The sequence below is a fragment of the Ambystoma mexicanum genome, chromosome 6q, assembly GCF_040938575.1.
Source record: "Ambystoma mexicanum isolate Mex_15411 chromosome 6q, UKY_AmexF1_1, whole genome shotgun sequence".
NCBI classification, from domain to species: domain Eukaryota; kingdom Metazoa; phylum Chordata; class Amphibia; order Caudata; family Ambystomatidae; genus Ambystoma; species Ambystoma mexicanum.
The window spans coordinates 1,629,921,980-1,629,946,510 of record NC_090937.1 but is presented as its reverse complement, the minus strand read 5'-3'; the positions used below and the strand labels follow the sequence as shown (position 1 = coordinate 1,629,946,510).

Sequence of the window (24,531 nt, the reverse complement as noted above, 5' to 3'; positions counted from 1 at the left end):
CTACAAACCGACAACCCTAGACCCATTTTCGAGTGAAGCGGGCAGTAGGCCTTACAAAGCCAAACAACCTGCAACCACGCACTCCCATCCCATGGCCTTTTGCAGACAGGCCTCATTTCTCTAGCTCACACCCTAACTGCCAACACCCCTTCCCCTTCTCTCTCTGTCTCTCTCTCTCTGTCTCTCTCTCTCATTCTCTCTCTCTCGCAAATAGATACTTTACTTCCCAGGTGCAACAAAACAAGCCTTCTCGAGCTGGCAGATATGGGAAGGAAGGAAGGAAGGGCCAGTTTGGAAACTCAACTCAATTACCATAAATCCCCTGCTAAGGGTTATGGGAGGGAGGAATGAAGGAACTTTGCTTCAGGGAAAGGGCTGCTGCTGCTTCAGCATGTGAGGAGCGCAGCCACACGTTTCACCTTCTTCAGTATGTTGGTTTACAGGATGCGAGAGATCCTGAAACCTCACTCTAATAGGCTGAGGTGCTGTGCTCGGTGGCCTGCTGGGACCTTGGCCCGTCAGGGCAAGGCGAATAGGCCTTTGTCAGGCCTTTGTCGGGGAGGGGCCAGGAGCCCTGCTCGCTTCAATCCCCTCACCGATAGACAGTTGCAGAAACTAGGATGCAAGAACCTTTCCTGGATGGGGTTTTGATTTTCACGAAAAGTGTGTCAGCTTTGCTTTCAGCATGAGTCTGATTTCCAAAAAATGCATTTTGAACAATTTAAAGATTTGATCTGCGTTGGCCGGGAATCGAACCCGGGTCAACTGCTTGGAAGGCAGCTATGCTCACCACTATACCACCAACGCTTGCCTGTCTGGGCTATCTGATGGAGCGGCCCTTAGAAATAAGAATAAGTCATTGGCTGGGAATGAAAAAAGCTTGCGTTTGACGCAGAAGCAGTTCGCATCATGAGGTCTTGCCGGTCAGCCCAACATTTCCCCGGGACCCCTTAAAAAAGGAGCTTGGTTTTAAGTTTGGTTTGATTGAACAGTACATTTTGTTGGCTGGGCTGGGACCCTCTCCTATTTAGCGCAAGAGTGGAACGAGGCAGCAAGTTCAAGGAATGACATTGCATCCAGGCACTTACAGCTCTTTGTGCCCTAATGCCATGACACAAAAACATAATTTGAAAAAAGTTAGCAGAGGATGGTTTCGATCCATCGACCTCTGGGTTATGGGCCCAGCACGCTTCCGCTGCGCCACTCTGCTGGTTGGAGAACAAGAGCTTTTATGGGCTTTTACAGCCTACAAACCGACAACCCTAGACCCAGTTTCGAGTGAAGCGGGCAGTAGGCCTTACAAAGCCAAACAACCTGCAACCACGCACTCCCATCCCATGGCCTTTTGCAGACAGGCCTCATTTCTCTAGCTCACACCCTAACTGCCAACACCCCTTCCCCTTCTCTCTCTGTCTCTCTCTCTCTGTCTCTCTCTCTCATTCTCTCTCTCTCGCAAATAGATACTTTACTTCCCAGGTGCAACAAAACAAGCCTTCTCGAGCTGGCAGATATGGGAAGGAAGGAAGGAAGGGCCAGTTTGGAAACTCAACTCAATTACCATAAATCCCCTGCTAAGGGTTATGGGAGGGAGGAATGAAGGAACTTTGCTTCAGGGAAAGGGCTGCTGCTGCTTCAGCATGTGAGGAGCGCAGCCACACGTTTCACCTTCTTCAGTATGTTGGTTTACAGGATGAGAGAGATCCTGAAACCTCACTCTAATAGGCTGAGGTGCTGTGCTCGGTGGCCTGCTGGGACCAAGGCCCGTCAGGGCAAGGCGAATAGGCCTTTGTCAGGCCTTCGTCAGGGCTTTGTCGGGGAGGGGCCAGGAGCCCTGCTCGCTTCAATCCCCTCACCGATAGACAGTTGCAGAAACTAGGATGCAAGAACCTTTCCTGGATGGGGTTTTGATTTTCACGAAAAGTGTGTCAGCTTTGCTTTCAGCATGAGTCTGATTTCCAAAAAATGCATTTTGAACAATTTAAAGATTTGATCTGCGTTGGCAATCGAACCCGGGTCAACTGCTTGGAAGGCAGCTATGCTCACCACTATACCACCAACGCCTGCCTGTCTGGGCTATCTGATGGAGCGGCCCTTAGAAATAAGAATAAGTCATTGGCTGGGAATGAAAAAAGCTTGCGTTTGACGCAGAAGCAGTTCGCATCATGAGGTCTTGCCGGTCAGCCCAACATTTCCCCGGGACCCCTTAAAAAAGGAGCTTGGTTTTAAGTTTGGTTTGATTGAACAGTACATTTTGTTGGCTGGGCTGGGACCCTCTCCTATTTAGCGCAAGAGTGGAACGAGGCAGCAAGTTCAAGGAATGACATTGCATCCAGGCACTTACAGCTCTTTGTGCCCTAATGCCATGACACAAAAACATAATTTGAAAAAAGTTAGCAGAGGATGGTTTCGATCCATCGACCTCTGGGTTATGGGCCCAGCACGCTTCCGCTGCGCCACTCTGCTGGTTGGAGAACAAGAGCTTTTATGGGCTTTTACAGCCTACAAACCGACAACCCTAGACCCAGTTTCGAGTGAAGCGGGCAGTAGGCCTTACAAAGCCAAACAACCTGCAACCACGCACTCCCATCCCATGGCCTTTTGCAGACAGGCCTCATTTCTCTAGCTCACACCCTAACTGCCAACACCCCTTCCCCTTCTCTCTCTGTCTCTCTCTCTCTGTCTCTCTCTCTCATTCTCTCTCTCTCGCAAATAGATACTTTACTTCCCAGGTGCAACAAAACAAGCCTTCTCGAGCTGGCAGATATGGGAAGGAAGGAAGGAAGGACCAGTTTGGAAACTCAACTCAATTACCATAAATCCCCTGCTAAGGGTTATGGGAGGGAGGAATGAAGAAACTTTGCTTCAGGGAAAGGGCTGCTGCTGCTTCAGCATGTGAGGAGCGCAGCCACACGTTTCACCTTCTTCAGTATGTTGGTTTACAGGATGAGAGAGATCCTGAAACCTCACTCTAATAGGCTGAGGTGCTGTGCTCGGTGGCCTGCTGGGACCAAGGCCCGTCAGGGCAAGGCGAATAGGCCTTTGTCAGGCCTTCGTCAGGGCTTTGTCGGGGAGGGGCCAGGAGCCCTGCTCGCTTCAATCCCCTCACCGATAGACAGTTGCAGAAACTAGGATGCAAGAACCTTTCCTGGATGGGGTTTTGATTTTCACGAAAAGTGTGTCAGCTTTGCTTTCAGCATGAGTCTGATTTCCAAAAAATGCATTTTGAACAATTTAAAGATTTGATCTGCGTTGGCCGGGAATCGAACCCGGGTCAACTGCTTGGAAGGCAGCTATGCTCACCACTATACCACCAACGCCTGCCTGTCTGGGCTATCTGATGGAGCGGCCCTTAGAAATAAGAATAAGTCATTGGCTGGGAATGAAAAAAGCTTGCGTTTGACGCAGAAGCAGTTCGCATCATGAGGTCTTGCCGGTCAGCCCAACATTTCCCCGGGACCCCTTAAAAAAGGAGCTTGGTTTTAAGTTTGGTTTGATTGAACAGTACATTTTGTTGGCTGGGCTGGGACCCTCTCCTATTTAGCGCAAGAGTGGAACGAGGCAGCAAGTTCAAGGAATGACATTGCATCCAGGCACTTACAGCTCTTTGTGCCCTAATGCCATGACACAAAAACATAATTTGAAAAAAGTTAGCAGAGGATGGTTTCGATCCATCGACCTCTGGGTTATGGGCCCAGCACGCTTCCGCTGCGCCACTCTGCTGGTTGGAGAACAAGAGCTTTTATGGGCTTTTACAGCCTACAAACCGACAACCCTAGACCCAGTTTCGAGTGAAGCGGGCAGTAGGCCTTACAAAGCCAAACAACCTGCAACCACGCACTCCCATCCCATGGCCTTTTGCAGACAGGCCTCATTTCTCTAGCTCACACCCTAACTGCCAACACCCCTTCCCCTTCTCTCTCTGTCTCTCTCTCTCTGTCTCTCTCTCTCATTCTCTCTCTCTCGCAAATAGATACTTTACTTCCCAGGTGCAACAAAACAAGCCTTCTCGAGCTGGCAGATATGGGAAGGAAGGAAGGAAGGGCCAGTTTGGAAACTCAACTCAATTACCATAAATCCCCTGCTAAGGGTTATGGGAGGGAGGAATGAAGGAACTTTGCTTCAGGGAAAGGGCTGCTGCTGCTTCAGCATGTGAGGAGCGCAGCCACACGTTTCACCTTCTTCAGTATGTTGGTTTACAGGATGAGAGAGATCCTGAAACCTCACTCTAATAGGCTGAGGTGCTGTGCTCGGTGGCCTGCTGGGACCAAGGCCCGTCAGGGCAAGGCGAATAGGCCTTTGTCAGGCCTTCGTCAGGGCTTTGTCGGGGAGGGGCCAGGAGCCCTGCTCGCTTCAATCCCCTCACCGATAGACAGTTGCAGAAACTAGGATGCAAGAACCTTTCCTGGATGGGGTTTTGATTTTCACGAAAAGTGTGTCAGCTTTGCTTTCAGCATGAGTCTGATTTCCAAAAAATGCATTTTGAACAATTTAAAGATTTGATCTGCGTTGGCCGGGAATCGAACCCGGGTCAACTGCTTGGAAGGCAGCTATGCTCACCACTATACCACCAACGCCTGCCTGTCTGGGCTATCTGATGGAGCGGCCCTTAGAAATAAGAATAAGTCATTGGCTGGGAATGAAAAAAGCTTGCGTTTGACGCAGAAGCAGTTCGCATCATGAGGTCTTGCCGGTCAGCCCAACATTTCCCCGGGACCCCTTAAAAAAGGAGCTTGGTTTTAAGTTTGGTTTGATTGAACAGTACATTTTGTTGGCTGGGCTGGGACCCTCTCCTATTTAGCGCAAGAGTGGAACGAGGCAGCAAGTTCAAGGAATGACATTGCATCCAGGCACTTACAGCTCTTTGTGCCCTAATGCCATGACACAAAAACATAATTTGAAAAAAGTTAGCAGAGGATGGTTTCGATCCATCGACCTCTGGGTTATGGGCCCAGCACGCTTCCGCTGCGCCACTCTGCTGGTTGGAGAACAAGAGCTTTTATGGGCTTTTACAGCCTACAAACCGACAACCCTAGACCCAGTTTCGAGTGAAGCGGGCAGTAGGCCTTACAAAGCCAAACAACCTGCAACCACGCACTCCCATCCCATGGCCTTTTGCAGACAGGCCTCATTTCTCTAGCTCACACCCTAACTGCCAACACCCCTTCCCCTTCTCTCTCTGTCTCTCTCTCTCTGTCTCTCTCTCTCATTCTCTCTCTCTCGCAAATAGATACTTTACTTCCCAGGTGCAACAAAACAAGCCTTCTCGAGCTGGCAGATATGGGAAGGAAGGAAGGAAGGGCCAGTTTGGAAACTCAACTCAATTACCATAAATCCCCTGCTAAGGGTTATGGGAGGGAGGAATGAAGGAACTTTGCTTCAGGGAAAGGGCTGCTGCTGCTTCAGCATGTGAGGAGCGCAGCCACACGTTTCACCTTCTTCAGTATGTTGGTTTACAGGATGAGAGAGATCCTGAAACCTCACTCTAATAGGCTGAGGTGCTGTGCTCGGTGGCCTGCTGGGACCAAGGCCCGTCAGGGCAAGGCGAATAGGCCTTTGTCAGGCCTTCGTCAGGGCTTTGTCGGGGAGGGGCCAGGAGCCCTGCTCGCTTCAATCCCCTCACCGATAGACAGTTGCAGAAACTAGGATGCAAGAACCTTTCCTGGATGGGGTTTTGATTTTCACGAAAAGTGTGTCAGCTTTGCTTTCAGCATGAGTCTGATTTCCAAAAAATGCATTTTGAACAATTTAAAGATTTGATCTGCGTTGGCCGGGAATCGAACCCGGGTCAACTGCTTGGAAGGCAGCTATGCTCACCACTATACCACCAACGCCTGCCTGTCTGGGCTATGTGATGGAGCGGCCCTTAGAAATAAGAATAAGTCATTGGCTGGGAATGAAAAAAGCTTGCGTTTGACGCAGAAGCAGTTCGCATCATGAGGTCTTGCCGGTCAGCCCAACATTTCCCCGGGACCCCTTAAAAAAGGAGCTTGGTTTTAAGTTTGGTTTGATTGAACAGTACATTTTGTTGGCTGGGCTGGGACCCTCTCCTATTTAGCGCAAGAGTGGAACGAGGCAGCAAGTTCAAGGAATTACATTGCATCCAGGCACTTACAGCTCTTTGTGCCCTAATGCCATGACACAAAAACATAATTTGAAAAAAGTTAGCAGAGGATGGTTTCGATCCATCGACCTCTGGGTTATGGGCCCAGCACGCTTCCGCTGCGCCACTCTGCTGGTTGGAGAACAAAAGCTTTTCTGGGCTTTTACAGCCTACAAACCGACAACCCTAGACCCATTTTCGAGTGAAGCGGGCAGTAGGCCTTACAAAGCCAAACAACCTGCAACCACGCACTCCCATCCCATGGCCTTTTGCAGACAGGCCTCATTTCTCTAGCTCACACCCTAACTGCCAACACCCCTTCCCCTTCTCTCTCTGTCTCTCTCTCTCTGTCTCTCTCTCTCATTCTCTCTCTCTCGCAAATAGATACTTTACTTCCCAGGTGCAACAAAACAAGCCTTCTCGAGCTGGCAGATATGGGAAGGAAGGAAGGAAGGGCCAGTTTGGAAACTCAACTCAATTACCATAAATCCCCTGCTAAGGGTTATGGGAGGGAGGAATGAAGGAACTTTGCTTCAGGGAAAGGGCTGCTGCTGCTTCAGCATGTGAGGAGCGCAGCCACACGTTTCACCTTCTTCAGTATGTTGGTTTACAGGATGAGAGAGATCCTGAAACCTCACTCTAATAGGCTGAGGTGCTGTGCTCGGTGGCCTGCTGGGACCTTGGCCCGTCAGGGCAAGGCAAATAGGCCTTTGTCAGGCCTTTGTCGGGGAGGGGCCAGGAGCCCTGCTCGCTTCAATCCCCTCACCGATAGACAGTTGCAGAAACTAGGATGCAAGAACCTTTCCTGGATGGGGTTTTGATTTTCACGAAAAGTGTGTCAGCTTTGCTTTCAGCATGAGTCTGATTTCCAAAAAATGCATTTTGAACATTTAAAGATTTGATCTGCGTTGGCCGGGAATCGATCCGGGGTCAACTGCTTGGAAGGCAGCTATGCTCACCACTATACCACCAACGCCTGCCTGTCTGGGCTATCTGATGGAGCGGCCCTTAGAAATAAGAATAAGTCATTGGCTGGGAATGAAAAAAGCTTGCGTTTGACGCAGAAGCAGTTCGCATCATGAGGTCTTGCCGGTCAGCCCAACATTTCCCCGGGACCCCTTAAAAAAGGAGCTTGGTTTTAAGTTTGGTTTGATTGAACAGTACATTTTGTTGGCTGGGCTGGGACCCTCTCCTATTTAGCGCAAGAGTGGAACGAGGCAGCAAGTTCAAGGAATGACATTGCATCCAGGCACTTACAGCTCTTTGTGCCCTAATGCCATGACACAAAAACATAATTTGAAAAAAGTTAGCAGAGGATGGTTTCGATCCATCGACCTCTGGGTTATGGGCCCAGCACGCTTCCGCTGCGCCACTCTGCTGGTTGGAGAACAAGAGCTTTTATGGGCTTTTACAGCCTACAAACCGACAACCCTAGACCCAGTTTCGAGTGAAGCGGGCAGTAGGCCTTACAAAGCCAAACAACCTGCAACCACGCACTCCCATCCCATGGCCTTTTGCAGACAGGCCTCATTTCTCTAGCTCACACCCTAACTGCCAACACCCCTTCCCCTTCTCTCTCTGTCTCTCTCTCTCTGTCTCTCTCTCTCATTCTCTCTCTCTCGCAAATAGATACTTTACTTCCCAGGTGCAACAAAACAAGCCTTCTCGAGCTGGCAGATATGGGAAGGAAGGAAGGAAGGGCCAGTTTGGAAACTCAACTCAATTACCATAAATCCCCTGCTAAGGGTTATGGGAGGGAGGAATGAAGGAACTTTGCTTCAGGGAAAGGGCTGCTGCTGCTTCAGCATGTGAGGAGCGCAGCCACACGTTTCACCTTCTTCAGTATGTTGGTTTACAGGATGAGAGAGATCCTGAAACCTCACTCTAATAGGCTGAGGTGCTGTGCTCGGTGGCCTGCTGGGACCAAGGCCCGTCAGGGCAAGGCGAATAGGCCTTTGTCAGGCCTTCGTCAGGGCTTTGTCGGGGAGGGGCCAGGAGCCCTGCTCGCTTCAATCCCCTCACCGATAGACAGTTGCAGAAACTAGGATGCAAGAACCTTTCCTGGATGGGGTTTTGATTTTCACGAAAAGTGTGTCAGCTTTGCTTTCAGCATGAGTCTGATTTCCAAAAAATGCATTTTGAACAATTTAAAGATTTGATCTGCGTTGGCAATCGAACCCGGGTCAACTGCTTGGAAGGCAGCTATGCTCACCACTATACCACCAACGCCTGCCTGTCTGGGCTATCTGATGGAGCGGCCCTTAGAAATAAGAATAAGTCATTGGCTGGGAATGAAAAAAGCTTGCGTTTGACGCAGAAGCAGTTCGCATCATGAGGTCTTGCCGGTCAGCCCAACATTTCCCCGGGACCCCTTAAAAAAGGAGCTTGGTTTTAAGTTTGGTTTGATTGAACAGTACATTTTGTTGGCTGGGCTGGGACCCTCTCCTATTTAGCGCAAGAGTGGAACGAGGCAGCAAGTTCAAGGAATGACATTGCATCCAGGCACTTACAGCTCTTTGTGCCCTAATGCCATGACACAAAAACATAATTTGAAAAAAGTTAGCAGAGGATGGTTTCGATCCATCGACCTCTGGGTTATGGGCCCAGCACGCTTCCGCTGCGCCACTCTGCTGGTTGGAGAACAAGAGCTTTTATGGGCTTTTACAGCCTACAAACCGACAACCCTAGACCCAGTTTCGAGTGAAGCGGGCAGTAGGCCTTACAAAGCCAAACAACCTGCAACCACGCACTCCCATCCCATGGCCTTTTGCAGACAGGCCTCATTTCTCTAGCTCACACCCTAACTGCCAACACCCCTTCCCCTTCTCTCTCTGTCTCTCTCTCTCTGTCTCTCTCTCTCATTCTCTCTCTCTCGCAAATAGATACTTTACTTCCCAGGTGCAACAAAACAAGCCTTCTCGAGCTGGCAGATATGGGAAGGAAGGAAGGAAGGGCCAGTTTGGAAACTCAACTCAATTACCATAAATCCCCTGCTAAGGGTTATGGGAGGGAGGAATGAAGGAACTTTGCTTCAGGGAAAGGGCTGCTGCTGCTTCAGCATGTGAGGAGCGCAGCCACACGTTTCACCTTCTTCAGTATGTTGGTTTACAGGATGAGAGAGATCCTGAAACCTCACTCTAATAGGCTGAGGTGCTGTGCTCGGTGGCCTGCTGGGACCAAGGCCCGTCAGGGCAAGGCGAATAGGCCTTTGTCAGGCCTTCGTCAGGGCTTTGTCGGGGAGGGGCCAGGAGCCCTGCTCGCTTCAATCCCCTCACCGATAGACAGTTGCAGAAACTAGGATGCAAGAACCTTTCCTGGATGGGGTTTTGATTTTCACGAAAAGTGTGTCAGCTTTGCTTTCAGCATGAGTCTGATTTCCAAAAAATGCATTTTGAACAATTTAAAGATTTGATCTGCGTTGGCCGGGAATCGAACCCGGGTCAACTGCTTGGAAGGCAGCTATGCTCACCACTATACCACCAACGCCTGCCTGTCTGGGCTATCTGATGGAGCGGCCCTTAGAAATAAGAATAAGTCATTGGCTGGGAATGAAAAAAGCTTGCGTTTGACGCAGAAGCAGTTCGCATCATGAGGTCTTGCCGGTCAGCCCAACATTTCCCCGGGACCCCTTAAAAAAGGAGCTTGGTTTTAAGTTTGGTTTGATTGAACAGTACATTTTGTTGGCTGGGCTGGGACCCTCTCCTATTTAGCGCAAGAGTGGAACGAGGCAGCAAGTTCAAGGAATGACATTGCATCCAGGCACTTACAGCTCTTTGTGCCCTAATGCCATGACACAAAAACATAATTTGAAAAAAGTTAGCAGAGGATGGTTTCGATCCATCGACCTCTGGGTTATGGGCCCAGCACGCTTCCACTGCGCCACTCTGCTGGTTGGAGAACAAGAGCTTTTATGGGCTTTTACAGCCTACAAACCGACAACCCTAGACCCAGTTTCGAGTGAAGCGGGCAGTAGGCCTTACAAAGCCAAACAACCTGCAACCACGCACTCCCATCCCATGGCCTTTTGCAGACAGGCCTCATTTCTCTAGCTCACACCCTAACTGCCAACACCCCTTCCCCTTCTCTCTCTGTCTCTCTCTCTCTGTCTCTCTCTCTCATTCTCTCTCTCTCGCAAATAGATACTTTACTTCCCAGGTGCAACAAAACAAGCCTTCTCGAGCTGGCAGATATGGGAAGGAAGGAAGGAAGGGCCAGTTTGGAAACTCAACTCAATTACCATAAATCCCCTGCTAAGGGTTATGGGAGGGAGGAATGAAGGAACTTTGCTTCAGGGAAAGGGCTGCTGCTGCTTCAGCATGTGAGGAGCGCAGCCACACGTTTCACCTTCTTCAGTATGTTGGTTTACAGGATGAGAGAGATCCTGAAACCTCACTCTAATAGGCTGAGGTGCTGTGCTCGGTGGCCTGCTGGGACCAAGGCCCGTCAGGGCAAGGCGAATAGGCCTTTGTCAGGCCTTCGTCAGGGCTTTGTCGGGGAGGGGCCAGGAGCCCTGCTCGCTTCAATCCCCTCACCGATAGACAGTTGCAGAAACTAGGATGCAAGAACCTTTCCTGGATGGGGTTTTGATTTTCACGAAAAGTGTGTCAGCTTTGCTTTCAGCATGAGTCTGATTTCCAAAAAATGCATTTTGAACAATTTAAAGATTTGATCTGCGTTGGCCGGGAATCGAACCCGGGTCAACTGCTTGGAAGGCAGCTATGCTCACCACTATACCACCAACGCCTGCCTGTCTGGGCTATGTGATGGAGCGGCCCTTAGAAATAAGAATAAGTCATTGGCTGGGAATGAAAAAAGCTTGCGTTTGACGCAGAAGCAGTTCGCATCATGAGGTCTTGCCGGTCAGCCCAACATTTCCCCGGGACCCCTTAAAAAAGGAGCTTGGTTTTAAGTTTGGTTTGATTGAACAGTACATTTTGTTGGCTGGGCTGGGACCCTCTCCTATTTAGCGCAAGAGTGGAACGAGGCAGCAAGTTCAAGGAATGACATTGCATCCAGGCACTTACAGCTCTTTGTGCCCTAATGCCATGACACAAAAACATAATTTGAAAAAAGTTAGCAGAGGATGGTTTCGATCCATCGACCTCTGGGTTATGGGCCCAGCACGCTTCCGCTGCGCCACTCTGCTGGTTAGAGAACAAGAGCTTTTATGGGCTTTTACAGCCTACAAACCGACAACCCTAGACCCAGTTTCGAGTGAAGCGGGCAGTAGGCCTTACAAAGCCAAACAACCTGCAACCACGCACTCCCATCCCATGGCCTTTTGCAGACAGGCCTCATTTCTCTAGCTCACACCCTAACTGCCAACACCCCTTCCCCTTCTCTCTCTGTCTCTCTCTCTCTGTCTCTCTCTCTCATTCTCTCTCTCTCGCAAATAGATACTTTACTTCCCAGGTGCAACAAAACAAGCCTTCTCGAGCTGGCAGATATGGGAAGGAAGGAAGGAAGGGCCAGTTTGGAAACTCAACTCAATTACCATAAATCCCCTGCTAAGGGTTATGGGAGGGAGGAATGAAGGAACTTTGCTTCAGGGAAAGGGCTGCTGCTGCTTCAGCATGTGAGGAGCGCAGCCACACGTTTCACCTTCTTCAGTATGTTGGTTTACAGGATGAGAGAGATCCTGAAACCTCACTCTAATAGGCTGAGGTGCTGTGCTCGGTGGCCTGCTGGGACCAAGGCCCGTCAGGGCAAGGCGAATAGGCCTTTGTCAGGCCTTCGTCAGGGCTTTGTCGGGGAGGGGCCAGGAGCCCTGCTCGCTTCAATCCCCTCACCGATAGACAGTTGCAGAAACTAGGATGCAAGAACCTTTCCTGGATGGGGTTTTGATTTTCACGAAAAGTGTGTCAGCTTTGCTTTCAGCATGAGTCTGATTTCCAAAAAATGCATTTTGAACAATTTAAAGATTTGATCTGCGTTGGCCGGGAATCGAACCCGGGTCAACTGCTTGGAAGGCAGCTATGCTCACCACTATACCACCAACGCCTGCCTGTCTGGGCTATCTGATGGAGCGGCCCTTAGAAAAAAGAATAAGTCATTGGCTGGGAATGAAAAAAGCTTGCGTTTGACGCAGAAGCAGTTCGCATCATGAGGTCTTGCCGGTCAGCCCAACATTTCCCCGGGACCCCTTAAAAAAGGAGCTTGGTTTTAAGTTTGGTTTGATTGAACAGTACATTTTGTTGGCTGGGCTGGGACCCTCTCCTATTTAGCGCAAGAGTGGAACGAGGCAGCAAGTTCAAGGAATGACATTGCATCCAGGCACTTACAGCTCTTTGTGCCCTAATGCCATGACACAAAAACATAATTTGAAAAAAGTTAGCAGAGGATGGTTTCGATCCATCGACCTCTGGGTTATGGGCCCAGCACGCTTCCGCTGCGCCACTCTGCTGGTTGGAGAACAAGAGCTTTTCTGGGCTTTTACAGCCTACAAACCGACAACCCTAGACCCAGTTTCGAGTGAAGCGGGCAGTAGGCCTTACAAAGCCAAACAACCTGCAACCACGCACTCCCATCCCATGGCCTTTTGCAGACAGGCCTCATTTCTCTAGCTCACACCCTAACTGCCAACACCCCTTCCCCTTCTCTCTCTGTCTCTCTCTCTCTGTCTCTCTCTCTCATTCTCTCTCTCTCGCAAATAGATACTTTACTTCCCAGGTGCAACAAAACAAGCCTTCTCGAGCTGGCAGATATGGGAAGGAAGGAAGGAAGGGCCAGTTTGGAAACTCAACTCAATTACCATAAATCCCCTGCTAAGGGTTATGGGAGGGAGGAATGAAGGAACTTTGCTTCAGGGAAAGGGCTGCTGCTGCTTCAGCATGTGAGGAGCGCAGCCACACGTTTCACCTTCTTCAGTATGTTGGTTTACAGGATGAGAGAGATCCTGAAACCTCACTCTAATAGGCTGAGGTGCTGTGCTCGGTGGCCTGCTGGGACCAAGGCCCGTCAGGGCAAGGCGAATAGGCCTTTGTCAGGCCTTCGTCAGGGCTTTGTCGGGGAGGGGCCAGGAGCCCTGCTCGCTTCAATCCCCTCACCGATAGACAGTTGCAGAAACTAGGATGAAAGAACCTTTCCTGGATGGGGTTTTGATTTTCACGAAAAGTGTGTCAGCTTTGCTTTCAGCATGAGTCTGATTTCCAAAAAATGCATTTTGAACAATTTAAAGATTTGATCTGCGTTGGCCGGGAATCGAACCCGGGTCAACTGCTTGGAAGGCAGCTATGCTCACCACTATACCACCAATGCCTGCCTGTCTGGACTATCTGATGGAGCGGCCCTTAGAAATAAGAATAAGTCATTGGCTGGGAATGAAAAAAGCTTGCATTTGACGCAGAAGCAGTTCGCATCATGAGGTCTTGCCGGTCAGCCCAACATTTCCCCGGGACCCCTTAAAAAAGGAGCTTGGTTTTAAGTTTGGTTTGATTGAACAGTACATTTTGTTGGCTGGGCTGGGACCCTCTCCTATTTAGCGCAAGAGTGGAACGAGGCAGCAAGTTCAAGGAATGACATTGCATCCAGGCACTTACAGCTCTTTGTGCCCTAATGCCATGACACAAAAACATAATTTGAAAAAAGTTAGCAGAGGATGGTTTCGATCCATCGACCTCTGGGTTATGGGCCCAGCACGCTTCCGCTGCGCCACTCTGCTGGTTGGAGAACAAGAGCTTTTCTGGGCTTTTACAGCCTACAAACCGACAACCCTAGACCCAGTTTCGAGTGAAGCGGGCAGTAGGCCTTACAAAGCCAAACAACCTGCAACCACGCACTCCCATCCCATGGCCTTTTGCAGACAGGCCTCATTTCTCTAGCTCACACCCTAACTGCCAACACCCCTTCCCCTTCTCTCTCTGTCTCTCTCTCTCTGTCTCTCTCTCTCATTCTCTCTCTCTCGCAAATAGATACTTTACTTCCCAGGTGCAACAAAACAAGCCTTCTCGAGCTGGCAGATATGGGAAGGAAGGAAGGAAGGGCCAGTTTGGAAACTCAACTCAATTACCATAAATCCCCTGCTAAGGGTTATGGGAGGGAGGAATGAAGGAACTTTGCTTCAGGGAAAGGGCTGCTGCTGCTTCAGCATGTGAGGAGCGCAGCCACACGTTTCACCTTCTTCAGTATGTTGGTTTACAGGATGAGAGAGATCCTGAAACCTCACTCTAATAGGCTGAGGTGCTGTGCTCGGTGGCCTGCTGGGACCAAGGCCCGTCAGGGCAAGGCGAATAGGCCTTTGTCAGGCCTTCGTCAGGGCTTTGTCGGGGAGGGGCCAGGAGCCCTGCTCGCTTCAATCCCCTCACCGATAGACAGTTGCAGAAACTAGGATGCAAGAACCTTTCCTGGATGGGGTTTTGATTTTCACGAAAAGTGTGTCAGCTTTGCTTTCAGCATGAGTCTGATTTCCAAAAAATGCATTTTGAACAATTTAAAGATTTGATCTGCGTTGGCAATCGAACCCGGGTCAACTGCTTGGAAGGCAGCTATGCTCACCACTATACCACCAACGCCTGCCTGTCTGGGCTATCTGATGGAGCGGCCCTTAGAAATAAGAATAAGTCATTGGCTGGGAATGAAAAAAGCTTGCGTTTGACGCAGAAGCAGTTCGCATCATGAGGTCTTGCCGGTCAGCCCAACATTTCCCCGGGACCCCTTAAAAAAGGAGCTTGGTTTTAAGTTTGGTTTGATTGAACAGTACATTTTGTTGGCTGGGCTGGGACCCTCTCCTATTTAGCGCAAGAGTGGAACGAGGCAGCAAGTTCAAGGAATGACATTGCATCCAGGCACTTACAGCTCTTTGTGCCCTAATGCCATGACACAAAAACATAATTTGAAAAAAGTTAGCAGAGGATGGTTTCGATCCATCGACCTCTGGGTTATGGGCCCAGCACGCTTCCGCTGCGCCACTCTGCTGGTTGGAGAACAAGAGCTTTTATGGGCTTTTACAGCCTACAAACCGACAACCCTAGACCCAGTTTCGAGTGAAGCGGGCAGTAGGCCTTACAAAGCCAAACAACCTGCAACCACGCACTCCCATCCCATGGCCTTTTGCAGACAGGCCTCATTTCTCTAGCTCACACCCTAACTGCCAACACCCCTTCCCCTTCTCTCTCTGTCTCTCTCTCTCTGTCTCTCTCTCTCATTCTCTCTCTCTCGCAAATAGATACTTTACTTCCCAGGTGCAACAAAACAAGCCTTCTCGAGCTGGCAGATATGGGAAGGAAGGAAGGAAGGACCAGTTTGGAAACTCAACTCAATTACCATAAATCCCCTGCTAAGGGTTATGGGAGGGAGGAATGAAGGAACTTTGCTTCAGGGAAAGGGCTGCTGCTGCTTCAGCATGTGAGGAGCGCAGCCACACGTTTCACCTTCTTCAGTATGTTGGTTTACAGGATGAGAGAGATCCTGAAACCTCACTCTAATAGGCTGAGGTGCTGTGCTCGGTGGCCTGCTGGGACCAAGGCCCGTCAGGGCAAGGCGAATAGGCCTTTGTCAGGCCTTCGTCAGGGCTTTGTCGGGGAGGGGCCAGGAGCCCTGCTCGCTTCAATCCCCTCACCGATAGACAGTTGCAGAAACTAGGATGCAAGAACCTTTCCTGGATGGGGTTTTGATTTTCACGAAAAGTGTGTCAGCTTTGCTTTCAGCATGAGTCTGATTTCCAAAAAATGCATTTTGAACAATTTAAAGATTTGATCTGCGTTGGCCGGGAATCGAACCCGGGTCAACTGCTTGGAAGGCAGCTATGCTCACCACTATACCACCAACGCCTGCCTGTCTGGGCTATCTGATGGAGCGGCCCTTAGAAATAAGAATAAGTCATTGGCTGGGAATGAAAAAAGCTTGCGTTTGACGCAGAAGCAGTTCGCATCATGAGGTCTTGCCGGTCAGCCCAACATTTCCCCGGGACCCCTTAAAAAAGGAGCTTGGTTTTAAGTTTGGTTTGATTGAACAGTACATTTTGTTGGCTGGGCTGGGACCCTCTCCTATTTAGCGCAAGAGTGGAACGAGGCAGCAAGTTCAAGGAATGACATTGCATCCAGGCACTTACAGCTCTTTGTGCCCTAATGCCATGACACAAAAACATAATTTGAAAAAAGTTAGCAGAGGATGGTTTCGATCCATCGACCTCTGGGTTATGGGCCCAGCACGCTTCCGCTGCGCCACTCTGCTGGTTGGAGAACAAGAGCTTTTATGGGCTTTTACAGCCTACAAACCGACAACCCTAGACCCAGTTTCGAGTGAAGCGGGCAGTAGGCCTTACAAAGCCAAACAACCTGCAACCACGCACTCCCATCCCATGGCCTTTTGCAGACAGGCCTCATTTCTCTAGCTCACACCCTAACTGCCAACACCCCTTCCCCTTCTCTCTCTGTCTCTCTCTCTCTGTCTCTCTCTCTCATTCTCTCTCTCTCGCAAATAGATACTTTACTTCCCAGGTGCAACAAAACAAGCCTTCTCGAGCTGGCAGATATGGGAAGGAAGGAAGGAAGGGCCAGTTTGGAAACTCAACTCAATTACCATAAATCCCCTGCTAAGGGTTATGGGAGGGAGGAATGAAGGAACTTTGCTTCAGGGAAAGGGCTGCTGCTGCTTCAGCATGTGAGGAGCGCAGCCACACGTTTCACCTTCTTCAGTATGTTGGTTTACAGGATGAGAGAGATCCTGAAACCTCACTCTAATAGGCTGAGGTGCTGTGCTCGGTGGCCTGCTGGGACCAAGGCCCGTCAGGGCAAGGCGAATAGGCCTTTGTCAGGCCTTCGTCAGGGCTTTGTCGGGGAGGGGCCAGGAGCCCTGCTCGCTTCAATCCCCTCACCGATAGACAGTTGCAGAAACTAGGATGCAAGAACCTTTCCTGGATGGGGTTTTGATTTTCACGAAAAGTGTGTCAGCTTTGCTTTCAGCATGAGTCTGATTTCCAAAAAATGCATTTTGAACAATTTAAAGATTTGATCTGCGTTGGCCGGGAATCGAACCCGGGTCAACTGCTTGGAAGGCAGCTATGCTCACCACTATACCACCAACGCCTGCCTGTCTGGGCTATCTGATGGAGCGGCCCTTAGAAATAAGAATAAGTCATTGGCTGGGAATGAAAAAAGCTTGCGTTTGACGCAGAAGCAGTTCGCATCATGAGGTCTTGCCGGTCAGCCCAACATTTCCCCGGGACCCCTTAAAAAAGGAGCTTGGTTTTAAGTTTGGTTTGATTGAACAGTACATTTTGTTGGCTGGGCTGGGACCCTCTCCTATTTAGCGCAAGAGTGGAACGAGGCAGCAAGTTCAAGGAATGACATTGCATCCAGGCACTTACAGCTCTTTGTGCCCTAATGCCATGACACAAAAACATAATTTGAAAAAAGTTAGCAGAGGATGGTTTCGATCCATCGACCTCTGGGTTATGGGCCCAGCACGCTTCCGCTGCGCCACTCTGCTGGTTGGAGAACAAGAGCTTTTATGGGCTTTTACAGCCTACAAACCGACAACCCTAGACCCAGTTTCGAGTGAAGCGGGCAGTAGGCCTTACAAAGCCAAACAACCTGCAACCACGCACTCCCATCCCATGGCCTTTTGCAGACAGGCCTCATTTCTCTAGCTCACACCCTAACTGCCAACACCCCTTCCCCTTCTCTCTCTGTCTCTCTCTCTCTGTCTCTCTCTCTCATTCTCTCTCTCTCGCAAATAGATACTTTACTTCCCAGGTGCAACAAAACAAGCCTTCTCGAGCTGGCAGATATGGGAAGGAAGGAAGGAAGGGCCAGTTTGGAAACTCAACTCAATTACCATAAATCCCCTGCTAAGGGTTATGGGAGGGAGGAATGAAGGAACTTTGCTTCAGGGAAAGGGCTGCTGCTGCTTCAGCATGTGAGGAGCGCAGCCACACGTTTCACCTTCTTCAGTATGTTGGTTTACAGGATGAGAGAGATCCTGAAACCTCACTCTAATAGGCTGAGGTGCTGTGCTCGGTGGCCTGCTGGGACCAAGGCCCGTCAGGGCAAGGCGAATAGGCCTTTGTCAGGCCTTCGTCAGGGCTTTGTCGGGGAGGGGCCAGGAGCCCTGCTCGCTTCAATCCCCTCACCGATAGACAGTTGCAGAAACTAGGATGCAAGAACCTTTCCTGGATGGGGTTTTGATTTTCACGAAAAGTGTGTCAGCTTTGCTTTCAGCATGAGTCTGATTTCCAAAAAATGCATTTTGAACAATTTAAAGATTTGATCTGCGTTGGCCGGGAATCGAACCCGGGTCAACTGCTTGGAAGGCAGCTATGCTCACCACTATACCACCAACGCCTGCCTGTCTGGGCTATGTGATGGAGCGGCCCTTAGAAATAAGAATAAGTCATTGGCTGGGAATGAAAAAAGCTTGCGTTTGACGCAGAAGCAGTTCGCATCATGAGGTCTTGCCGGTCAGCCCAACATTTCCCCGGGACCCCTTAAAAAAGGAGCTTGGTTTTAAGTTTGGTTTGATTGAACAGTACATTTTGTTGGCTGGGCTGGGACCCTCTCCTATTTAGCGCAAGAGTGGAACGAGGCAGCAAGTTCAAGGAATTACATTGCATCCAGGCACTTACAGCTCTTTGTGCCCTAATGCCATGACACAAAAACATAATTTGAAAAAAGTTAGCAGAGGATGGTTTCGATCCATCGACCTCTGGGTTATGGGCCCAGCACGCTTCCGCTGCGCCACTCTGCTGGTTGGAGAACAAAAGCTTTTCTGGGCTTTTACAGCCTACAAACCGACAACCCTAGACCCATTTTCGAGTGAAGCGGGCAGTAGGCCTTACAAAGCCAAACAACCTGCAACCACGCACTCCCATCCCATGGCCTTTTGCAGACAGGCCTCATTTCTCTAGCTCACACCCTAACTGCCAACACCCCTTCCCCTTCTCTCTCTGTCTCTCTCTCTCTGTCTCTCTCTCTCATTCTCTCTCTCTCGCAAATAGATACTTTACTTCCCAGGTGCAACAAAACAAGCCTTCTCGAGCTGGCAGATATGGGAAGGAAGGAAGGAAGGGCCAGTTTGGAAACTCAACTCAATTACCATAAATCCCCTGCTAAGGGTTATGGGAGGGAGGAATGAAGGAACTTTGCTTCAGGGAAAGGGCTGCTGCTGCTTCAGCATGTGAGGAGCGCAGCCACACGTTTCACCTTCTTCAGTATGTTGGTTTACAGGATGAGAGAGATCCTGAAACCTCACTCTAATAGGCTGAGGTGCTGTGCTCGGTGGCCTGCTGGGACCTTGGCCCGTCAGGGCAAGGCAAATAGGCCTTTGTCAGGCCTTTGTCGGGGAGGGGCCAGGAGCCCTGCTCGCTTCAATCCCCTCACCGATAGACAGTTGCAGAAACTAGGATGCAAGAACCTTTCCTGGATGGGGTTTTGATTTTCACGAAAAGTGTGTCAGCTTTGCTTTCAGCATGAGTCTGATTTCCAAAAAATGCATTTTGAACATTTAAAGATTTGATCTGCGTTGGCCGGGAATCGATCCGGGGTCAACTGCTTGGAAGGCAGCTATGCTCACCACTATACCACCAACGCCTGCCTGTCTGGGCTATCTGATGGAGCGGCCCTTAGAAATAAGAATAAGTCATTGGCTGGGAATGAAAAAAGCTTGCGTTTGACGCAGAAGCAGTTCGCATCATGAGGTCTTGCCGGTCAGCCCAACATTTCCCCGGGACCCCTTAAAAAAGGAGCTTGGTTTTAAGTTTGGTTTGATTGAACAGTACATTTTGTTGGCTGGGCTGGGACCCTCTCCTATTTAGCGCAAGAGTGGAACGAGGCAGCAAGTTCAAGGAATGACATTGCATCCAGGCACTTACAGCTCTTTGTGCCCTAATGCCATGACACAAAAACATAATTTGAAAAAAGTTAGCAGAGGATGGTTTCGATCCATCGACCTCTGGGTTATGGGCCCAGCACGCTTCCGCTGCGCCACTCTGCTGGTTGGAGAACAAGAGCTTTTATGGGCTTTTACAGCCTACAAACCGACAACCCTAGACCCAGTTTCGAGTGAAGCGGGCAGTAGGCCTTACAAAGCCAAACAACCTGCAACCACGCACTCCCATCCCATGGCCTTTTGCAGACAGGCCTCATTTCTCTAGCTCACACCCTAACTGCCAACACCCCTTCCCCTTCTCTCTCTGTCTCTCTCTCTCTGTCTCTCTCTCTCATTCTCTCTCTCTCGCAAATAGATACTTTACTTCCCAGGTGCAACAAAACAAGCCTTCTCGAGCTGGCAGATATGGGAAGGAAGGAAGGAAGGGCCAGTTTGGAAACTCAACTCAATTACCATAAATCCCCTGCTAAGGGTTATGGGAGGGAGGAATGAAGGAACTTTGCTTCAGGGAAAGGGCTGCTGCTGCTTCAGCATGTGAGGAGCGCAGCCACACGTTTCACCTTCTTCAGTATGTTGGTTTACAGGATGAGAGAGATCCTGAAACCTCACTCTAATAGGCTGAGGTGCTGTGCTCGGTGGCCTGCTGGGACCAAGGCCCGTCAGGGCAAGGCGAATAGGCCTTTGTCAGGCCTTCGTCAGGGCTTTGTCGGGGAGGGGCCAGGAGCCCTGCTCGCTTCAATCCCCTCACCGATAGACAGTTGCAGAAACTAGGATGCAAGAACCTTTCCTGGATGGGGTTTTGATTTTCACGAAAAGTGTGTCAGCTTTGCTTTCAGCATGAGTCTGATTTCCAAAAAATGCATTTTGAACAATTTAAAGATTTGATCTGCGTTGGCAATCGAACCCGGGTCAACTGCTTGGAAGGCAGCTATGCTCACCACTATACCACCAACGCCTGCCTGTCTGGGCTATCTGATGGAGCGGCCCTTAGAAATAAGAATAAGTCATTGGCTGGGAATGAAAAAAGCTTGCGTTTGACGCAGAAGCAGTTCGCATCATGAGGTCTTGCCGGTCAGCCCAACATTTCCCCGGGACCCCTTAAAAAAGGAGCTTGGTTTTAAGTTTGGTTTGATTGAACAGTACATTTTGTTGGCTGGGCTGGGACCCTCTCCTATTTAGCGCAAGAGTGGAACGAGGCAGCAAGTTCAAGGAATGACATTGCATCCAGGCACTTACAGCTCTTTGTGCCCTAATGCCATGACACAAAAACATAATTTGAAAAAAGTTAGCAGAGGATGGTTTCGATCCATCGACCTCTGGGTTATGGGCCCAGCACGCTTCCGCTGCGCCACTCTGCTGGTTGGAGAACAAGAGCTTTTATGGGCTTTTACAGCCTACAAACCGACAACCCTAGACCCAGTTTCGAGTGAAGCGGGCAGTAGGCCTTACAAAGCCAAACAACCTGCAACCACGCACTCCCATCCCATGGCCTTTTGCAGACAGGCCTCATTTCTCTAGCTCACACCCTAACTGCCAACACCCCTTCCCCTTCTCTCTCTGTCTCTCTCTCTCTGTCTCTCTCTCTCATTCTCTCTCTCTCGCAAATAGATACTTTACTTCCCAGGTGCAACAAAACAAGCCTTCTCGAGCTGGCAGATATGGGAAGGAAGGAAGGAAGGGCCAGTTTGGAAACTCAACTCAATTACCATAAATCCCCTGCTAAGGGTTATGGGAGGGAGGAATGAAGGAACTTTGCTTCAGGGAAAGGGCTGCTGCTGCTTCAGCATGTGAGGAGCGCAGCCACACGTTTCACCTTCTTCAGTATGTTGGTTTACAGGATGAGAGAGATCCTGAAACCTCACTCTAATAGGCTGAGGTGCTGTGCTCGGTGGCCTGCTGGGACCAAGGCCCGTCAGGGCAAGGCGAATAGGCCTTTGTCAGGCCTTCGTCAGGGCTTTGTCGGGGAGGGGCCAGGAGCCCTGCTCGCTTCAATCCCCTCACCGATAGACAGTTGCAGAAACTAGGATGCAAGAACCTTTCCTGGATGGGGTTTTGATTTTCACGAAAAGTGTGTCAGCTTTGCTTTCAGCATGAGTCTGATTTCCAAAAAATGCATTTTGAACAATTTAAAGATTTGATCTGCGTTGGCCGGGAATCGAACCCGGGTCAACTGCTTGGAAGGCAGCTATGCTCACCACTATACCACCAACGCCTGCCTGTCTGGGCTATCTGATGGAGCGGCCCTTAGAAATAAGAATAAGTCATTGGCTGGGAATGAAAAAAGCTTGCGTTTGACGCAGAAGCAGTTCGCATCATGAGGTCTTGCCGGTCAGCCCAACATTTCCCCGGGACCCCTTAAAAAAGGAGCTTGGTTTTAAGTTTGGTTTGATTGAACAGTACATTTTGTTGGCTGGGCTGGGACCCTCTCCTATTTAGCGCAAGAGTGGAACGAGGCAGCAAGTTCAAGGAATGACATTGCATCCAGGCACTTACAGCTCTTTGTGCCCTAATGCCATGACACAAAAACATAATTTGAAAAAAGTTAGCAGAGGATGGTTTCGATCCATCGACCTCTGGGTTATGGGCCCAGCACGCTTCCACTGCGCCACTCTGCTGGTTGGAGAACAAGAGCTTTTATGGGCTTTTACAGCCTACAAACCGACAACCCTAGACCCAGTTTCGAGTGAAGCGGGCAGTAGGCCTTACAAAGCCAAACAACCTGCAACCACGCACTCCCATCCCATGGCCTTTTGCAGACAGGCCTCATTTCTCTAGCTCACACCCTAACTGCCAACACCCCTTCCCCTTCTCTCTCTGTCTCTCTCTCTCTGTCTCTCTCTCTCATTCTCTCTCTCTCGCAAATAGATACTTTACTTCCCAGGTGCAACAAAACAAGCCTTCTCGAGCTGGCAGATATGGGAAGGAAGGAAGGAAGGGCCAGTTTGGAAACTCAACTCAATTACCATAAATCCCCTGCTAAGGGTTATGGGAGGGAGGAATGAAGGAACTTTGCTTCAGGGAAAGGGCTGCTGCTGCTTCAGCATGTGAGGAGCGCAGCCACACGTTTCACCTTCTTCAGTATGTTGGTTTACAGGATGAGAGAGATCCTGAAACCTCACTCTAATAGGCTGAGGTGCTGTGCTCGGTGGCCTGCTGGGACCAAGGCCCGTCAGGGCAAGGCGAATAGGCCTTTGTCAGGCCTTCGTCAGGGCTTTGTCGGGGAGGGGCCAGGAGCCCTGCTCGCTTCAATCCCCTCACCGATAGACAGTTGCAGAAACTAGGATGCAAGAACCTTTCCTGGATGGGGTTTTGATTTTCACGAAAAGTGTGTCAGCTTTGCTTTCAGCATGAGTCTGATTTCCAAAAAATGCATTTTGAACAATTTAAAGATTTGATCTGCGTTGGCCGGGAATCGAACCCGGGTCAACTGCTTGGAAGGCAGCTATGCTCACCACTATACCACCAACGCCTGCCTGTCTGGGCTATGTGATGGAGCGGCCCTTAGAAATAAGAATAAGTCATTGGCTGGGAATGAAAAAAGCTTGCGTTTGACGCAGAAGCAGTTCGCATCATGAGGTCTTGCCGGTCAGCCCAACATTTCCCCGGGACCCCTTAAAAAAGGAGCTTGGTTTTAAGTTTGGTTTGATTGAACAGTACATTTTGTTGGCTGGGCTGGGACCCTCTCCTATTTAGCGCAAGAGTGGAACGAGGCAGCAAGTTCAAGGAATGACATTGCATCCAGGCACTTACAGCTCTTTGTGCCCTAATGCCATGACACAAAAACATAATTTGAAAAAAGTTAGCAGAGGATGGTTTCGATCCATCGACCTCTGGGTTATGGGCCCAGCACGCTTCCGCTGCGCCACTCTGCTGGTTGGAGAACAAGAGCTTTTCTGGGCTTTTACAGCCTACAAACCGACAACCCTAGACCCAGTTTCGAGTGAAGCGGGCAGTAGGCCTTACAAAGCCAAACAACCTGCAACCACGCACTCCCATCCCATGGCCTTTTGCAGACAGGCCTCATTTCTCTAGCTCACACCCTAACTGCCAACACCCCTTCCCCTTCTCTCTCTGTCTCTCTCTCTCTGTCTCTCTCTCTCATTCTCTCTCTCTCGCAAATAGATACTTTACTTCCCAGGTGCAACAAAACAAGCCTTCTCGAGCTGGCAGATATGGGAAGGAAGGAAGGAAGGGCCAGTTTGGAAACTCAACTCAATTACCATAAATCCCCTGCTAAGGGTTATGGGAGGGAGGAATGAAGGAACTTTGCTTCAGGGAAAGGGCTGCTGCTGCTTCAGCATGTGAGGAGCGCAGCCACACGTTTCACCTTCTTCAGTATGTTGGTTTACAGGATGAGAGAGATCCTGAAACCTCACTCTAATAGGCTGAGGTGCTGTGCTCGGTGGCCTGCTGGGACCAAGGCCCGTCAGGGCAAGGCGAATAGGCCTTTGTCAGGCCTTCGTCAGGGCTTTGTCGGGGAGGGGCCAGGAGCCCTGCTCGCTTCAATCCCCTCACCGATAGACAGTTGCAGAAACTAGGATGCAAGAACCTTTCCTGGATGGGGTTTTGATTTTCACGAAAAGTGTGTCAGCTTTGCTTTCAGCATG

The 24,531-nt window shown here is 50.0% G+C and overlaps 14 non-coding genes across 14 annotated transcripts; all 14 read right to left on the bottom strand.

Moving 5' to 3' along the window:
* Positions 1–735: 735 nt before the first annotated feature.
* TRNAG-UCC (transfer RNA glycine (anticodon UCC)) lies at positions 736–807 on the bottom strand. The gene has a single exon. It is a non-coding gene; the product is annotated as a tRNA-Gly (tRNA).
* A 2,438-nt stretch (positions 808–3,245) lies between these two features.
* TRNAG-UCC (transfer RNA glycine (anticodon UCC)) lies at positions 3,246–3,317 on the bottom strand. Its single transcript has one exon. It is a non-coding gene; the product is annotated as a tRNA-Gly (tRNA).
* Positions 3,318–4,502: 1,185 nt separating this feature from the next.
* Positions 4,503–4,574, bottom strand: TRNAG-UCC (transfer RNA glycine (anticodon UCC)). The gene has a single exon. It is a non-coding gene; the product is annotated as a tRNA-Gly (tRNA).
* A 1,185-nt stretch (positions 4,575–5,759) lies between these two features.
* Positions 5,760–5,831, bottom strand: TRNAG-UCC (transfer RNA glycine (anticodon UCC)). The gene has a single exon. It is a non-coding gene; the product is annotated as a tRNA-Gly (tRNA).
* Positions 5,832–9,514: 3,683 nt separating this feature from the next.
* Positions 9,515–9,586, bottom strand: TRNAG-UCC (transfer RNA glycine (anticodon UCC)). The gene has a single exon. It is a non-coding gene; the product is annotated as a tRNA-Gly (tRNA).
* Positions 9,587–9,917: 331 nt separating this feature from the next.
* On the bottom strand, positions 9,918–9,989 carry TRNAM-CAU (transfer RNA methionine (anticodon CAU)). The gene has a single exon. It is a non-coding gene; the product is annotated as a tRNA-Met (tRNA).
* A 782-nt stretch (positions 9,990–10,771) lies between these two features.
* TRNAG-UCC (transfer RNA glycine (anticodon UCC)) lies at positions 10,772–10,843 on the bottom strand. Its single transcript has one exon. It is a non-coding gene; the product is annotated as a tRNA-Gly (tRNA).
* A 1,185-nt stretch (positions 10,844–12,028) lies between these two features.
* On the bottom strand, positions 12,029–12,100 carry TRNAG-UCC (transfer RNA glycine (anticodon UCC)). Its single transcript has one exon. It is a non-coding gene; the product is annotated as a tRNA-Gly (tRNA).
* Positions 12,101–15,795: 3,695 nt separating this feature from the next.
* TRNAG-UCC (transfer RNA glycine (anticodon UCC)) lies at positions 15,796–15,867 on the bottom strand. The gene has a single exon. It is a non-coding gene; the product is annotated as a tRNA-Gly (tRNA).
* Positions 15,868–17,052: 1,185 nt separating this feature from the next.
* On the bottom strand, positions 17,053–17,124 carry TRNAG-UCC (transfer RNA glycine (anticodon UCC)). Its single transcript has one exon. It is a non-coding gene; the product is annotated as a tRNA-Gly (tRNA).
* Positions 17,125–18,309: 1,185 nt separating this feature from the next.
* TRNAG-UCC (transfer RNA glycine (anticodon UCC)) lies at positions 18,310–18,381 on the bottom strand. Its single transcript has one exon. It is a non-coding gene; the product is annotated as a tRNA-Gly (tRNA).
* A 3,683-nt stretch (positions 18,382–22,064) lies between these two features.
* Positions 22,065–22,136, bottom strand: TRNAG-UCC (transfer RNA glycine (anticodon UCC)). The gene has a single exon. It is a non-coding gene; the product is annotated as a tRNA-Gly (tRNA).
* Positions 22,137–22,467: 331 nt separating this feature from the next.
* TRNAM-CAU (transfer RNA methionine (anticodon CAU)) lies at positions 22,468–22,539 on the bottom strand. The gene has a single exon. It is a non-coding gene; the product is annotated as a tRNA-Met (tRNA).
* Positions 22,540–23,321: 782 nt separating this feature from the next.
* TRNAG-UCC (transfer RNA glycine (anticodon UCC)) lies at positions 23,322–23,393 on the bottom strand. Its single transcript has one exon. It is a non-coding gene; the product is annotated as a tRNA-Gly (tRNA).
* Positions 23,394–24,531: the final 1,138 nt, after the last annotated feature.